A 17,463-nucleotide genomic window follows, 5' to 3' on the forward strand; every position below is an offset into this window, starting at 1 on the left:
CGAAGCTACAGGGCCCGGGCGGCCCGACCCGCCACAAGCTCAGCAGCAGATGGAGATGGAGCCTGTAACAGCTCTGGCAGCCAAGATGGACACGGTCTTGGCGGCGGTAGAGTGCATTGGGAATACTCTGGTACAAACCAAGACCTCCCTGGAAGCGCGACTCGACAAAGTCACCTCCGACTTCACGCTGCTGCATGCGGACCATCGCAAACTATCGGAGTCAGTTGCCGCGCGGCGCCAAACAGTCCAGGAACTGCAGCCGGTGGTGCATAGCCATGCCTCTGCTTTGCAGGACCTAATTGACAGAGTTCACGTGTTGGAGGATCGTGCCGAGGACGCGGAAGGGCGCTCCCGGCGCAGCAACGTTCGGGTAGTGGGTCTACCGGAGGGGGAAGAAGGGAAGAGCCCCGAACACTAAGTGGAAGACTGGCTGCGGGCTCTTCTGCCAGTTGGGCCACTATCGCCGCAATTTGTTGTGGAAAGGGCACATAGGGTGCCAGCGCAAGACCAGAGGCCTGAAACTCGGCCTCGTCCGTTCCTATTTAAACTCCTCAACTATCGAGACCGCGATGCAGTGCTCCGCGAGACTCGGAAGATGGGAGACCTCAAAGTGGGCAACAGCTAAGTCTTGTTCTTCCCGGACTATACGGCGACAGTACAGAAGAGGCGTGGCTCGTATCTGGCAGTGAAGAAGCATCTGAGGGAGCAAGACCTGCCCTATTCGCTGCTCTTCCCCTCCCGCTTGAGAGTGGTCACCAAGGAGGGCTCGCGCTTCTTCGAGGCCCCGTCAGAGGTTTGGGACTGGCTAGAGGAAACGGGGCAATGGTTGGGCCGCGACCGACAGGCCCAGATGAAGGTGGCTGGCAGGAGCAGCGCTCCAGGAGGCGGCGGAGGAAGAGGGGGACCCGGCGGAGCGCAGGCTTAGGACAGGCCGCCTAAAGCCCAGAGAAAATGCGGCAGGAGGCCCTAGAGGCGGTTGCGACGCTGAGTGCAGGGAACACAAGCAACGACCTGGACCATGGACAGTTGAGTGAAGCACAAGCCAGCGGACCGTCGTCGCCGTCCACGGTGCTGTCGGATGATATTGTTATGCCTACGGTCACGCCCCAGACAGCGGACTTTATAGTTGAACTGGGACGGACTTGGAACGACCAGATGTATTGTCCAAATTGAATGCACTGCATATTGTATCCTTTCATTGCTTACCAGATATGTTGCTAGCGCAAGTAGCAGGCCCCTGATGCCAGGCGCGTGCCACACTGCAGGCGCCTAGCCGTGCCCGGCGGGGGGGAGGAGTTGGGCACTCAGCGCGTGCACCACCCCATGGGCTACCCAGGGTCGATCTGGCGTGAACCACCGATTGATAACTTCATGAACACCTCCACAAGTTTGAGGGCCCTGGGTGAGGGCGTAGTATGATAAGCTACTGACTGCGCGCTTCCCCACATGCACTCACATCGAGGACACGTTGCCTTGAAGAGCACTTACCTACTAGGTTTGGACGTTTGCCCCGTTGGGAAACCGCCCGTTGAGTTATAATGTTTATATTAGTTCACATATTTCAGAAGCGACACTTAGCGAACACCCAGCACAAGCCAGGCCCTCGGCCCAGTGGGTCGACCCCCCCCAACCCCCAAGATGGCTACACTACAACACACACCATGGCGAACACCACCATCATGACGTGGAACATCCGCAGCATGCATACCCCGTCACGTAGATACTCGATATTCGCTTATATGCAGCGACACAGAGTGGGGATTGCGCTCCTCCAGGAAACGCATATGTCCCAGGTGGACTGGACAGGCTCCGCAGGCGATGGAGGGGGCAGATACATAGCACGACTTACTCCTCGCAAGCGCGTGGTACCCTGATATGGGTGAGAGCTGGCATTCCCTTTACATACACTGACGCGCAAGTAGACACTGACGGGAGGTACTCTTTTGTTAGTGGGAGGCTTAACGAGCAGGAGATCCTGCTGGGTTCCATCTATGCCCCCAACACAGACCAACCCGCTTTCCTGGCGTCCCTCAACCCTGTCCTCCAGAGATATGCGGGCCTTCCCTGGTTACTAGGCGGCGACTTTAACATGGTTTTAGACACGCACCTAGACCGCTCCTTCCCACCCCTGCGCGCAGCGGCAGCGACATCAACAGCACAGGCCTTTAGGACCTGGTTAGTACACTGGGACATACATGATCTTTGGCGCACACAACACCCTGCGGACAAAATATACTCGTATTATCCGGCTGTGCACGGCCTCCACGTTCGCCTGGACTGCATAGTGGGTTCCCAGTCCCTACTCCCGCTACTGTCCAAGACTGAGTACTTAGGAAGGACACAATCAGACCACAATCCTCTCTGCTTTCAGCTTAACTGGGAGGCGGATAGACCCCCGGTGCCCACCTGGCGACTACAGCCTGCAGCGTTAGAGGACGCTGAATTTAGGTCATCCCTGGGCACAGCCATCCTTTCTTACTTTGAAGATAATGAGGGCACAGCGAGCGATCCGGGGGTGGAGTGGGACGCCCACAAGGTGACTATCCGCGGGCACTGCCTGGGTGCCACGTGGAATATCCGCGCGCAGGTGTCTGAGTCCCTAACCCGTATCGAATCTGAGCTTCTGTGCTATGAAAGAGAGGGAGAGGGTGCTGGCGAGCACGCGCGTACACTGGGGGAGCTTCGTGGTGAGCACGCGGTCCTACTTGAACGGCTGAGGTTATGTTATGTTAAATCAAATTTTTGAGCGCGCAGCTGCCCCAGCAAAGGGGCGTCCCGGCGCTATATCAAACAAGGTAACACAACAGACAACAACTAGGAAATAAGCTGGCTTTTAATAAGGCAATGGGAAAAGATAGGTTTTAACTGCTTTCCTGAATGAAAAAAGATCTTCTAGAGATCGAGTATGGACAGGAAGCGCGTTCCAGAGCTTGGAAGCCAGCACTGTAAACGATCGACCACCTAATCTACATTTTTGGAAACGTGGGACAAGAGCTAGTTTCTGACCTGCAGAGCGCAGACTGCGTGAAGGGATGTACAGAGTCAAAAGATGCTGGAGGATGGTAGGGGTCTCAGTAATAAGAATTTTGAACGCAAAACAAAGGGTCTTAAACTCTATGCGTCTAATTACTGGTAGCCAGTGCAGTTTAGAGATTGTACTGCGGGCTGAACAGAAGCGAGGTAGGCCCACCAGAACTCTGGAGGCCGCATTCTGTACCCGTTGGAGTCGCATAATCTCTGCCTGGTTGGCGCCTAAAAACAGCGAGCTAGCATAATCCAGCCTCGATAAAACACTAGCTGGGATCACCATCTGGCGTGTGGGGGCATCGAAAAATTTGAGGATAGGCCTCAAACCCCGCAGGATGCCGAAGCACATGGATGCTACCTTCTTAGTGTGACATGCGAAGGTTAGTTTAGAGTCTAGCCACACACCGAGGTTTTTTAGCTCGGTAACGGGTTTTGGGGGAGAACCCAATTCATTAGGCCACCAACTCGCACCCCACAGATCAGGGCGGTTCCCTATTACCATCACTTCGGTTTTGAGGGCGTTAAGCTGTAAACAATTGGCTGTAAGCCAACTGGCAACAGCCCTCAAACCATCCGCGAAGTTAGATGCCAATGGATCAGGGTCCCCATTGAGGACCACCGCCAACTGGGTATCATCGGTGTATGATACCATTGTGAGACCCCAACTCTTCGCAACCACCGCCAAAGGTTGTACATATAAGTTGAAGAGAGTGGGGCTCAACGCCGATCCCTGCGGAACTCCTTGGGTGATGGCATGAGACTTAGATCTGAAAGGTGGAACCACTACCTGAAAGGATCTATCCGAGAGGAACGATTGGAACCAATCCAGCGCCTTGCCAGAAATGCCCGCCTCACCAAGCCTTTGAATAAGAATGGCATGGGATACAGTGTCGAAGGCGGCACTAAGGTCTAACAAGACCAGTGCCGCCGTTTGACCTGCATCTAGTACAGAGCGGAGATGTTCAACCATGTAAAGGAGTGCCGTCTCTGTACTATGCCCAGATCTAAAACCATTCTGTGTAGGATCCAATAGGTGTGCAGAGGTCAGATGTTTTGTTAGGATCTTGTTTACGTGAGCCTCTGTGATCTTTGTCACCCATGGAAGGAGGGAGATAGGTCTATAACTCTCCGGTTTAAGCGGATCCAGACCAGGCTTCTTTATGATGGGCATTACACAGGCGGCCTTCCAGCTGGGTGGAACCAACCCGGTGGTAAGGGATTGATCCACAAGATGTCGAATAGGAGGAAGGATAACAGACGCAGAGTCCAAAAACTGGGCTGGTCTCAGAGGGTCATCTGGTGAACCAGACTTAACCTTGGCCGCAAGGAGACTGTAGGTGCCACAACTACGCGGCCCACACGGCCAGAACACACTCACAGGCGGACAGGGCTGACCGCTTGCTAGTTCGGCTGGTCCGAAAAGCAGACCGCATAGCTCCGATTGGCGCCATCCGATCAAACGATGGGTCGGTGGTGTACACGCAGCGCGAAATTCACCGGGCGCTGACGGACCACTACCTGTTACCCATCTTATCCAAACTGACTGAAAAGGTTGTTAACAACCAGCTTACCAACTTCTTGGAGAAGAATAACGTTCTCCATCCTAATCAGTCAGGATTTCGGTCAGAACACTCTACCGAATCTGCCCTACTTTTTACCGCTGAAACATTAAGGGCAGCAATGGATCGGGGAAACAAGGCTGTCCTTATCCTATTAGACCTGTCGGCAGCCTTTGATACGGTTTCACATACCATCTTAGTGGACCGTCTGGCTGCCGCAGGGATAGGAGGACAGGTTTTGGCATGGTGTAGGAACTTCCTTACCAACAGACGCCAAATAACAGTACTTGGCCCATATCAATCTGAGGTAAAAGAAGTCAGGTCAGGGGTTCCTCAGGGCTCGAGTTTGAGCCCGGTTCTCTTCAATCTTTACATGGTGCCCCTGATGAAGCTGATCATGTCATTCAATATCAGCTCTATTTCATACGCTGACGATACCCAATTGATATTGGAGTTGGATAGGGAGCGGCCCGGTGCCGAGGAAGATCTAAAGGACTGTCTTACAGCAATCTTTAAGTGGATGAACATCAACCATTTAAAGTGCAACACCGGAAAAACTGAAATCCTTCCTGTAGGTAAGAATAACCTTTTTTTTCCAACAGCCTGCTGGCCAGCAGAGGCTGAAGTACCCCCTAATACTATCATATCTGCCCGCAATTTAGGCATTAAATTTGACCACCAGTTGTCTTTTAAACCCCAGGCCGTGGCAGTAGCAGGTATGTGCTTTCAGATTATCAAAGCACTAAGGAAGTTTTTCGATCTTCTTCCGTTACCAGCGAGGAAAACTGTCGCAGTGGCCTTAATTAGCTCTAGGCTAGATTATTGCAATGGACTCTATGCTGGAGCAAATAAATCTGTTCTCCACAAATTGCAAATGGTCCAAAACGCGACAGCCCGCTTGGTACTGCGCCTGCCTCGTAGGTCATCGGCCTCTGCAGCCTTAAACACCCTTCACTGGTTGCCAATAGGGAAAAGAATTCTGTTTAAAATTCTTTTAATCACCTTTAGGGCATTTCATCAACGTGGCCCAACCTATTTATATAATGGGTTTAAAAGACATCAACCAACTCGCTGTCTTAGATCTGCCCATCAGAATTTACTCACCCCCCCTCATTTTAAGCTGAAGACAAAGGGTGGTAAATCCCTTTTTGTTCTAGGAACAAAGGCCTGGAACAAACTCCCTCCCCAGCTGCGATTAATCTCCCAGGAAGCCCCTTTCAGAAAATCACTGAAAACCTGGATTTTCTCCCTGCCTGATTCCATCAGTAAAACTCTAGTGTAATGTGTGTGAAGAAACTTAGTGACATCTTTCTCCCCTTTTTTTTACAACTCCTCCATCTGAGTTGTTTGGGCGCCAAGATACTCCTTGGAGTGAAAGCTGAATGTCCCTTACATTACATTACCGGGAGCTCTACAGGTCGCGCAGTACCGGCCACACACACAGGCTGGCCGGGTTTTTGGACTCGGTCACCCTGCCTACTATTGAGGACAGCCAAAACGAGGAACTCGGTGCGCCGCTGTCCTTGGAGGAAGTGGGGGACGCAATCCGTGCGCTGGCGTCCGGAAAGACGCCGGGGCCGGACGGTCTACCGGCTGAATACTACAAAGCACACAGCGATATCCTGGCGCCTCAGCTCCTCAGGATGTATAGGGCATCAGTGGACGCAGGCCGGCTCCCACCTTCCCTGAGGGAAGCATTTTTAGTGTCCCTACCCAAGCCAGACAGAGATCCCATGTCCTTAGGCTCCTACCGCCCGCTGGCGATGCTGAACACCGATTACAAGGTGTTCACCAAGCTCCTTGCAGAGCGACTGGCACCGGTGGTCCCGCATTTAGTGCACCCGGATCAGAATGGTTTCGTACTGGCAAGGTCCCCATCCCTGAACCTCAGGAGGTTCTTCCGGGTAGCTGCGGAGGCAACATCGGCCTGGCCCAGGACAGGATGTCTGGTGCTAGACTTAAAGGCTTTTGATTGCCTGGAGTGGGGATACCTGTCGGCAGTGCTGGTGGCGTATGGGTTAGACGACAATTTCCTGCAGATGGTAGGGCTTCTGTACAATAACCCCGTGGTCCGTGTTCGGATGGGACCGTATGTCTCGGAGGCGGTGGGTAGAGGTATCGGCCAGGGTTGCACCCTGTCGCCGCTCCTCTTCGCTTTGGCAATAGAGCCTTTGGCTGTGGCCATGAGACAGCATCTGGCGGATGGTATCCCGCTGGGCGACGGGGTTCATCAAGTGTCGCTGTACGCTGATGATTTACTGGTCTTTGTCCGGGACGTGAGTCACATACCGGACTCACTGGCCTCATTACTGAGCCGTTTCGCCGACCTCTCGGGGCTCAGAGTCAATGCGGGCAAGTCGTGCCTCTATGCGTTTAGAGAGGGCGTGGTGGACCCAGAGTACAGTCTCCACGGCACAAGAGTCCAATGGCAGGAGGCTACGTTTAAATATCTGGGGATCCAGATTTACCACCAACAGACAGACCTGCTAGACGGGAACCTGGGAAGAGCAGTGACGGCGCTCCGGGCCCAGATAAGCTTCTGTTCTACACTTCCACTGTCGTCCACAGGCAGAGTGGCCCTCGCTAAAATGGTGATGCTTCCTCGCCTCCTCTACTACTTCGCGAACCTCCCACTCTTCCTGCCCGCGTCCTTCTTCTCTAATCTCAATAGGATTTTACGAGACTTTGTCTGGGGTGCATCTAGGCACCGCCTCGCGCTTGGGAAATTGTTTTTGCCAACGGACAGGAGCGGGCTAGCGGCTCCCTGCTTTGAACACTATTACTTGGCGGCACAGCTCCAATGGGTCGCCCGCTGGCTGGCGGACAGGGGAAGGGAGGATACCGCTACAGCTGACCCATCGTATACACTGGAGCGGATCACTGCGCTATTTCATCCACTGGCGGTGCCAACGCACCCCACCCCACTACAGCTGGTGGTTGCATTCAAATGCTTTCGCAGGGCACTGTACCTCACGAGAGGGGTGCGCTCTTATGCGCCTGCTGTGCCCCTGGAGGGTTCGCCCGGCAGCGGGGGGATGCTCACGCACTCCATGTTAGAGCAATGGCACGCGATGGATGTCCAGACGCTGGGCGACCTGTACCAGGATGGAGTATTGATACCCTATGAGACGCTAGTCGCGGACGCTGGGCTCCCCCCCGGGGGCTTCCTAATGCACAGGTTCCTAACGGCGCACATGGCGGCTAAATGGGGCGATGTCGCGGAAGAACCGGCACAACATTTGACGATACATTACCTACACGTTATGGGCAGGGGCAGGCATTTAGTCAAATGGTCTGCTGCGTCCCTACGGGCGCATACAGAGCAGGACCTAGCCCCACTACGGGTGAAATGGGAGAGAGACATGGGGCGAGCGTTTGCAGACAGAGAATGGGAAAAGATTCTAAAAAGCCCGGTCCGCATCCCCAGAAATGCGAGGTTCCGCCAAATCCAAGTATACATAGTGCACAGGGCCTACCTAACCCCAGACCTAATAAATAAATACTTCCACAGAGCAGACGCATCTTGCCCCAGATGCGGGGAAGTGAACGCAGAACTTCTTCACAATCTGTGGCATTGTACGCGCCTCGGCACCTACTGGAGGGACATCCATGCACTACTTACACGGAGCACAGGCCGCATCATCCCTTGCAATTGGCCTGAGTGTCTCCTACACCACTTCAAAAGGCCGCCCAGGGACAAGGCGTCGTCCAGATTCCTTGACTTAGGAATGGTGACGGCCGTCCGACTCCTCACCAAGAGATGGAAGGCGAGGGACCCACCCACCACGAGGGCGTGGATCCTGTCATTCTCGTCATGGGCTCGCGCAGAATGGACAGCCATCCGGAGGGAGGAAACTATGGGTCTCCGTAAGGAGCCTATGGCAGAGAGATGGGAACACATGCTAAACACTATGCGGGAGACTGGAGCTGCTGTGGAGGAGGGGTCGGCGGGGACCTAGACTGACGCCACAAGCGGGAGGGGTGGGGGAGCAGGCAACGCCATGGCAGACATACCCTTCGGTGCAATGTGCGACACTGCGGCGATGCAACGCCTGGTGAAGAATCTTGCGGGTCAACTGGGTGGGAGCGGAGGAGGAGGGGGGGTCTGGGCTGGTGGGGTTGACAACTGGGCGAACGGCAATGTAACCTGGCAATAGTGTCGTAGTTAGTTGTTTTGTTCTATTGCACATGCTAATCATTTGGGGCTGGGATGGATATGCAATGCTTGTCCTTCTCCTTGTAAAGAGGTGAAAAACTAACTCCTGTTTTCTACTCGGAAGGCACACCAGGGCATTTGTGTCCTGCTCAAAATCACTTTAATTGCACTGTCATGCTGCCTCCAATGAATCATACTGTTGATGTCCTAATCCCTGTGAATGACTGAAGAGTGATTCCAATTGTAAAGCAGTGCCTTTTGTATTGTTGAATTTACAAATACCAATAAACAGATTTAATAAAAAAAAATTTAAAAAAAGATTACGGCTTATGCTGACGACATGTTAGTTGTCTCCGAAAAGCGGAAGCAGCTATTCCTGCACTTATGTCCTCAACGGAGGACTTTGCCGCAGTATCCCGGCATAAGTTGAACAAAGACAAGACGGAGGTGAAACTCCTGAATAATCTGGGGGAAAGGAAATAATTGGTAACTCTGGCCTATTGTGGCAACCCAAGTACTTTAAATACCTAGGTGCAGACTTCATGACAGATCTGATCACCACCCCTCAGACCAATGAAAATGCTCTCTAAGAAAATCTCTTCGCTGTTAGATGGCTGGTTGCCTAAATTTCTATCTTGGTGGGGGAAGAGCTGAGACATTAAAAATGATGATTACTCCATTCGTCAATTATCTAGCAAGCATTCTACCGATGACGTTGTCAAACAATGTTTTTTAAAAGATCTACAAGCTTTTTAACACGTTCCTTTGGCAAGAAACCCAGAATATCTATGAAAAAACTCCAATTACCAAAAGAAAAAGGTGGTGTGGGCCTTCCTAACTTTAGGAACCATCAAACTTCATATCTTTGTAAACAGGGATCTAACTGGCTAATCCCTCAGACTGAATACAAACCAGTCCGGTTGGACATAGAAAGATCAATCATCCATGACATGCCTGTACCTGCTCTCCTCACCATGGATATACCCTCCTTACCCCACTCAAAGTATATATTGCTTAATACCAAAAGAGCCCTACTATGACTGGAATACTTCTCCTCATAAAAAATTAACAAATCCAACTTGACATCGCTCTAGAATAATCCGAATCAGGTTGACGGAAATTTGCTCCACTGGGACCATTGATCAAAAATTGGCATAAATCAAGTCAAAGACCTTTTTTTCAGGAAATCTCCCCCTATCCTTCTGCATGCTTCAGACTCGCCACGGGCTAAACACGTTACACTTTTATAAATTCCTAAAACTAAAATCTCTCCTCACGATGCGGTTAAACCCTCCGATTCTTCCATACTCACAAAGATGTCACAGCTACTAAAGTCAGGACACATTGTCTCAAAAATATTTAAAATCCTATCCCCAAACCTCACATGAAATGCGAATAAAAGTGGGAATCCAAAGCGAATTCCAGTAATATCAAATGCGACAGGGAATAGATACATACCACCCATTTCTCAAACTAAATTTCTCCAATATTATGGCAAACCAAACTGATGCTAATAAATAGGACTTACTGGACACCTGAAATTATTTTTAAACTGAATCTAAGTGAAAGTCCCACATGCTGGAACTGTAAATCTCACGGCGGTAACCTTGCACACATCCTCTTTCATTGCCCTATGCTACAAACATATTGAGATAACATTTAGAAGAGTATAGGTAACACTTTCAACATAACCCGCCACACCCCAGGGAATTTTCCTACGTCCTGATAGGTGCTCTGGACCCAGAGATCACTGGTGTACATTTCTCTAAACTGAGTGTCTCTCAGCAGGAGACTTCTGAAAGAAAACCATAGATGACCAAGATGCATGGCTTCTATATCGTAGTCACAGAACTTGTGCATCAAGTCTCAACAAATTCACCCATCGTTTCACCAGCCTGTAGTAATGCTTGGTTGAAAAAGTACCTTTAGTCAGCATTGGAAAGAACTTTGTTTCCAATGCTCCTTTTATCTTTTGGTACAACATTGCATAAATTTGAGAGTTTTTCTTTAGCACTCCTTATACTCAGTCACCGGTAAGTTTTTTCATATAGTTTTTTTTTTAAAGTGTTTCTTCTTTTTCTAGCACGATGAAATCCTCAAACGTTGATCCATGCAGCCCACCTGGCATTGATGCTCTTTTTTCGCTGTGTCAAATGGTGGTTTCAGAAACAAGGCAGCATCACACTTTATACTCCCTTCTGTCGCCATTGAGAACACAAGCTGTTCAGACAGTGTTCTTTGCGCAAAGTGGGACTGGCAAACTCTCCACACAACTCCCCTGTTGCCTGGCCCAGTAAGTATATTTCTGTACCTGGTTGTCATGGCCTTTAGCATTTGCCTTGTTTGTTTGATGGCTCTTACGGCGCAGCGTAGTTTTTTTTCTTTCAGCTTTATCGGCAGGCTTTTTGAATGTGCTCCTCTGCAGGGCCTTTAACTTCTTTGATGACTGTGTATGGGCTGGAACGAGACTGACTCGACATGCGCCACCCGCAAACTGCTCAGAAGAGCAGGCTTGTTTTTACAGCACATATCTTCTACTCATAGCCAATTCTAGTGACTTCCCCAGACCGGGGGGGGGGGGGGGGGGGGAGGGGGGAGTGCAAATGATGACACCACAAACTGAGCTCAGCAACAGACGTCCTTATTCTCGAACATAAAATAACACTGCACGAACTAAGGCAATTTTATATCCACACCTTAACATCTGCCAACGGCCTAGGTTATTCCTCTTCAGAGTCTGCCCAGAACAGCAAGGGTCCTAGCACGCATAATCTAAATACACTACACCGACCAGTCACATGGCTGTTGCATCAACCCAGGAGCAGACTGTTGGAGGAGGCTGTAACAATTAACCACACTGGAGGAGTATGTCCAAAAGACTAGACGTGAATTATCACCAGATCTGGACCACTGATTGTAAATTGAGCAGCTTTGTCATAAGAGCCATGGCATTGCCAAAGTGTGCCATACGGTCTCCCTTAGGTCATTGCAACCAAGGCACTCTAGCACAGTGCGCCAGATCAACTGGCCCAAATGAAACCCAGGAAAAACACCTGAAGTGGCACTGCCATAGCCCATCAAGGATACGCACAACAGGTTGCATTGTTACATACAGCTCTAGCCCCAAATCACGTCCTGCCATTCCAAGTGAACCCTAATGTAAATAATTTGATTGTTAGGGCTTAATCTTGTGGCCACCAAGGTTTAAACTGCAATGGTGGTCGCTGGTGTGTAAGACTAGTTTTGGATTCTGGTTTGCTCTACTGGAAGCATGATTTGCTTCGGACTCTTCCTGTGGGAATGTGTGGTCTCACAGTTTGCAGTAACGTTAGTAAGATCTGTGCCAGTTCTCACAAGATTTGGTAGCTGTTTGGGGTGCATTGCTCTAAAACCCGCACCAAAGGCTCCATTCGGGGTTGCCTTCAGCTGTTCCCCACAAAAGGATCAGACATGAAGTCTTCCCGCACCTGGAATTCCAGAAATGCCAGCTGACAATAGTGAAATTATGCACCCACGATTAGGAGTGACAATTCTGCCTGGATGTTTACTTTTGATTGAGAAACATCAAGAACTTAACAGAAAGTTAAAAATTATCACTAAAGAATTGGCTGTGATGAACTTCAGCGACCCTGGGAGAAAGTTATAAAACATTGTGTTGATTAAAGGATAAAATGAAAAGAAAAGAATTGTGGACAGTGTAAATAGCATAAGTGGAAATAACAAGGACCCCCTGCTTGACCCATTACAGTAAATTCCTAGGTCAGAGACCTAACATATGAAAATAACAACCTAGGCAAGTCACTATTTGCTTGTCAATAATGATACTAGAGAGGAAAAAGAATAAACTAATGACATGTGAAGTTATTGCTTTTTATTCTTATAGAAAATTTCTTTATATATAAAAAAGATTTACACATAGAATCACATTATTTAAAATGGTGTTTAGCCTATCAAAAGACAGCTACAACATCAACAGTTCAAGACAAATTAAAACAATTACATTTAATTTGAAAAAAATTAAATATAAAAGACAAGGAAATTATTTTCAATAAAAACACACAAATGGCACAAAATTAATATCAGTGGCACAATATTATTGTCGATGTTTCGGCGACCAGCGCCTTCTTCAGGAGTAGCCACATAGAATCTGAAAAAATATCAAAAATATACATAATAGATAATTTTCACACTCATTATATAGAAAACATAGGACAAAAATTAATTATTGAATAAAACTCCAGTTTTTGTTTGAACTAAAAGCAACACAGCACATACAATATTGTCAACCCTCTCTTTTTAGACAAGCAAAAACAAAACAAACCAGATATGTTCAATATCAAACGAAAGTCATTTCATTGCTCAATGTTTCAACAAACCCATGGGGAAAAGGAATGGCTAGAAGTTTAGCCAATGATGTTTAATATCTAAAATTCTTCTTGATAACTAAAATATAAAGGATTACATCGTGGAAATACTTACTAAGTCACCAAGATATTGATTACCTAGGTACTTTACTAGATTCTTCTCAAAGCATTGGGAGAAGGGAACTGTGAAAATAAGATTTCATGTCAATATCTGCATTTTGTAGATATACTTTGTTTGTTCATCGATATGTTGATATTTGTGATGACTCAAGAACATTAGCTCATTCATAAGGAAATAGTCTTTTTAGTTACATTAAATATTGTAACTAAAAAGGTACGACTTTTTAACATAAAAAGTCCATGTTCGTAATTTCACTCTAGAAGGATCATCTGTGAATATAGAACCTATGAGTACTGATTAAATAACAAGTCATAGGGTAGTAAATAAATAATCTGAAATTTCAATCGAAACATATTAGACTATTTCCTTATGAATGAGCTAATGTTCTTGAGTCATCACAAATATCAACATATCGATGAACAAACAAAGTATATCTACAAAATGCATATATTGACATGAAATCTTATTTTCACAGTTCCCTTCTCCCAATCCTTCGAGAAGAATCTAGTAAAGTACCTAGGTATTCGATATCTTGGTGACTTAGTATTTCCACGATGTAATCCTTTATTTTTTAGTTATCAAGAAGAATTAGATATTAAACATCATTGGCTAAACTTCTACCCATTCCTTTCCCCCATGGGTTTGTTGAAACATTGAGCAATGAAATGACTTTCGTTTGATATTGAACATATCTGGTTTGTTTTGTTTTTGCTTGTCTATAAAGAGAGGGTTGACAATATTGTATGTGCTGTGTTGCTTTTAGTTCAAATAAAAACTGGAGTTTAATTAAATAATTAATTTTTGTCCTGTGTTTTCTATATAATGAGTTTGAAAATTATCTATTATGTATATTTTTGGTATTTTTTCATGGTGTCGTTGATGTTGGTCCAGGAGACAAGCGGTTGGTGGTCGTGGGAGCGGAGTCTCAGTGGTTGTTGGGGCGTTGAAGCTGTCATGGATGTCTGCGATCTTGCAATGGAAGAAGGTGGCCAGCGAGTCACAGGTCTTGTGAGGGTGGGACGTTGTTGGTGTTGGAGCTGGGGTTGGAGAGTTCCTTCACGATGTTGAAGAGCTCTTTGCTGTTGTGCGCGTTGTTGTCTAGGCAGTCTTTGAAGAAGGCCCTTTTGGCCGATCTGATGAGGTGATGGTGTCCACAGGTGGCATTCTTGTGGGCTGCGTGGCTGTCCGGTGTTAGTTCATGGAGCTAGATCTTCTCCAGCTTTTGGCAGGTTAGCTTGGAGGCCCAGAGGTCTTCAGTGAACCAGATGGCTTTCTTGTTGGTGTGACTGTTGGACGGTTTCTTGATCGGGGCGAGGGTGTTGGCACAGTCGTTGATCCACTGTCTGAGGTTGCAAGTGTCTGGGTCGGTGGGTGGGATCTGGGCGAGGGTGGTGGTTAGCTGGTCTTCGGTGACTTTGCTTCAGCAGCGCAGAGGCATCTGTTGGGTGGGGGGGGTGCGTGGTGGGTTTCTTGAAGGTGAAGTGGATGCAGAGATGGTCGGTCCAATGGAGTTCAGTGGTGTGGTTGAAGGAGACGTGGGGGCTTGCAGAGAAGATGAGGTCAAGCGTGTGACCGGCGGAGTGGGTGGAGTGTTATGACGAGTTGTCTGAGTCCGAGGTTGGCTAAGTTGTCGATCAGGGTGGTGGAGTTTGTGGTGGTGTTGTTCTCGAGGTGGAAGGTCAGGTCCCCGAGGAGGATGTAGTCTGTGGAGGAGTGTGCTGACTAAGTTTGCGATGGAGTCGCTGAACTGTGGTCGGGGGGAAGTCTGTAGAGGAGGGTTCCTACGAGGGTGGTGTTGGGGTCAGTGTGGATGTGGAAGTGCAGGGTTCCTCTGAATCAATCATGCAGATCTCGGATTAGTACTGCTTGAGACATGGCAGGCACCTACCGTGTGCCTGTGACCCCATATGACATGACAGCGGCACTAGTGACACTGTGCTGTCCCGATCGTCCTGAAGATCGAAAGTCTCTAACAGAGAAACATGACACATTAGGGAGCCCCCAAGGAAAAAGCTCTACTCTGAAGCAGCTAGGCTGTCGCTTCATAGCACATTGTGCTAAAGATAGCACCGGGCAGAAGAAGTGCCGACGATTTTATCAACCGATCAGGCTGCTGCCACCATGTACCAGGATATTAACTGGAAGTGTGCCATGACGGCAAAGGCCTGCAGCTGAAGGACTGCCAAACGCGGGAACCCATGGAGGGCCCACCGTGACTCACAAAGACCCACCTGATGACAGGACTGTGCCTGCCAAATACCTGAGGCCCACCTATACTGACTGACCGACTGCTCACCAAAGCCCAGAAGGGGGCCACTGACTGAAGCACCCGCTCCTGCCTTTCAGACTCTCACTGTGCTGCCACCAGTCACAGCCAGTGAACTTGCAAAAAGGTTAAAGCTGCCTCTCAAGCCGCATTAGCAGGAATAGGTTAGAGACTAAAAGGGTTGAGATCCCCAAGTATCTACGCAAAAAAAGTGACAGAACAGTACTTACTGCACCTCATGATCCTGACAGAGTAAGGAGGAGGGTAGGTAGAATGCATAGAGGATAACGGAGCAACCACTTTGAAGAACATAAGATTTGCACCTGCAAGTTGGGTATTTCAATGTGAACGTAGTGTCGCATTTTGCTGTGCAATCAAGTACTTATCTTTTATATAAAGAGAAGCACTAGCACTGGGCTGGGCACTGACCTTATTGCACTGCTGTGGGGCGGTGTTGAGCACAGAGACAGTATAACCCCACTGAGCCTCTGGAGACTGCTTGCCAACGCTGCCCCAGAGTCAAATCCTGAAAGGGTTGGAAATTCTAAAATTAGATAGAAGCACAGGAGACGAGGGCGTGCAAAAGAGGATGTTTATTTTCTTCAAGTACAGCGTAAGGACCCCAGCCACAGCTGCAAGTCACAGAACCTTCACTCCATCACTGGGAGCTCGCCTCAGAACGTTCGCCACTGTGACATTCTAACAGCAGGTCACAGTGGCGTGAACCACTACACACACAGTGGAGGGGGTTGGTGGCAAAGACACGGTTCCCCCTATAACAGAAGATACTACACATCCCCCTCCTTTACACAACAAAGAATATAAGGAACATAAAAGAAAACAAATGCATGAGGATGCTTATTTAGCAACATAGTGTTCCAAATACCTCGGGCACCAAACCTTCCTGTGACTGGTCCTGGGAAAGGGGTTGTCCTGAACAAGCTAGCTCAGGCATATCACCCCTTCTCTGGGTTCCACTCCCACTCCTAGCGTGTTGTCAGCACCCACCATGTGAGCAGTGCACCTTACCACCCTCCCCAAGTTCCAAATCTTCCCTTATTGTGTCTTGACAGCATTCTTGAATAACTTTACAATCTTTGTGGGCTCTGAACTATTTGCTCTGCCAGTGGGGTGCTTTTATTTTGTCCAAATCTCCCACCTGGAATCTCACGTCTTTGACAGTATGTAGCCTGTCGAACCTGGTCTTCCTATCGTTCATGGCTTTGCGTTCTCCATCTTGCCACTGTGACTCTTTAGAGTGGCCTGTCCCACCTTAGTACTTCTGCCACCCAGGTACTAAGCTGGTCTTGGGTTTTCTAGCTTTAAGTAATTCAAAAGGTGTCATGCCAGTGATTTGACAAGGGGTCAGCCTGTTGGCTTCCAGATGTTTCACGACCTCATCCTTTCAACACAACCCACTAGCCCTCACTAGTTGGATCCCCTCCTTGATGGTCTAGTTGAATCGTTAGACCATCCCATTCGTTCCTGGGTGATAGAGTGCACACGGTTTGTGTTCGATCCCATTACACTCTACGAATTCTCTCATTTCTCTAGAGCAGAGTTGCACCCCATTGTCCGTCAGTAAGCTACTTGGCAACCCTTCCCTGATGAATACTTCTATTAGAAAGTCTGACAGTCCTTGTGGTGATGACACTAATTTCACTTCTGCCCACCTGGAGTAGAAATCTATGAACACCAAAATGTAGGGTGTATGATGTTCCCCAGTCAAGGGACCCACAATTTCTAAAGCCACATCCACCCATGGACCTACTTGGAGAGGCCTACACTGCATGGAAGGTGTGTGTTTTAGAACTTTTTCACTGGCGGAGCATGGCACACAGTCTCTCATCTTCCTCCCGATTTAGAGATCCATGCTGGGCCACCAGTAGTCTAGCCGCAATCTTTGTTTGTTTTTGGTAATTCCCGAAGTGCCCCTCATGGGCCAGGCTGACTAAAGCCCCTCTCAAAGT

This window comes from Lissotriton helveticus, chromosome 5_1 (genome assembly GCF_964261635.1).
Source record: "Lissotriton helveticus chromosome 5_1, aLisHel1.1, whole genome shotgun sequence".
Lineage (NCBI taxonomy): Eukaryota > Metazoa > Chordata > Amphibia > Caudata > Salamandridae > Lissotriton > Lissotriton helveticus.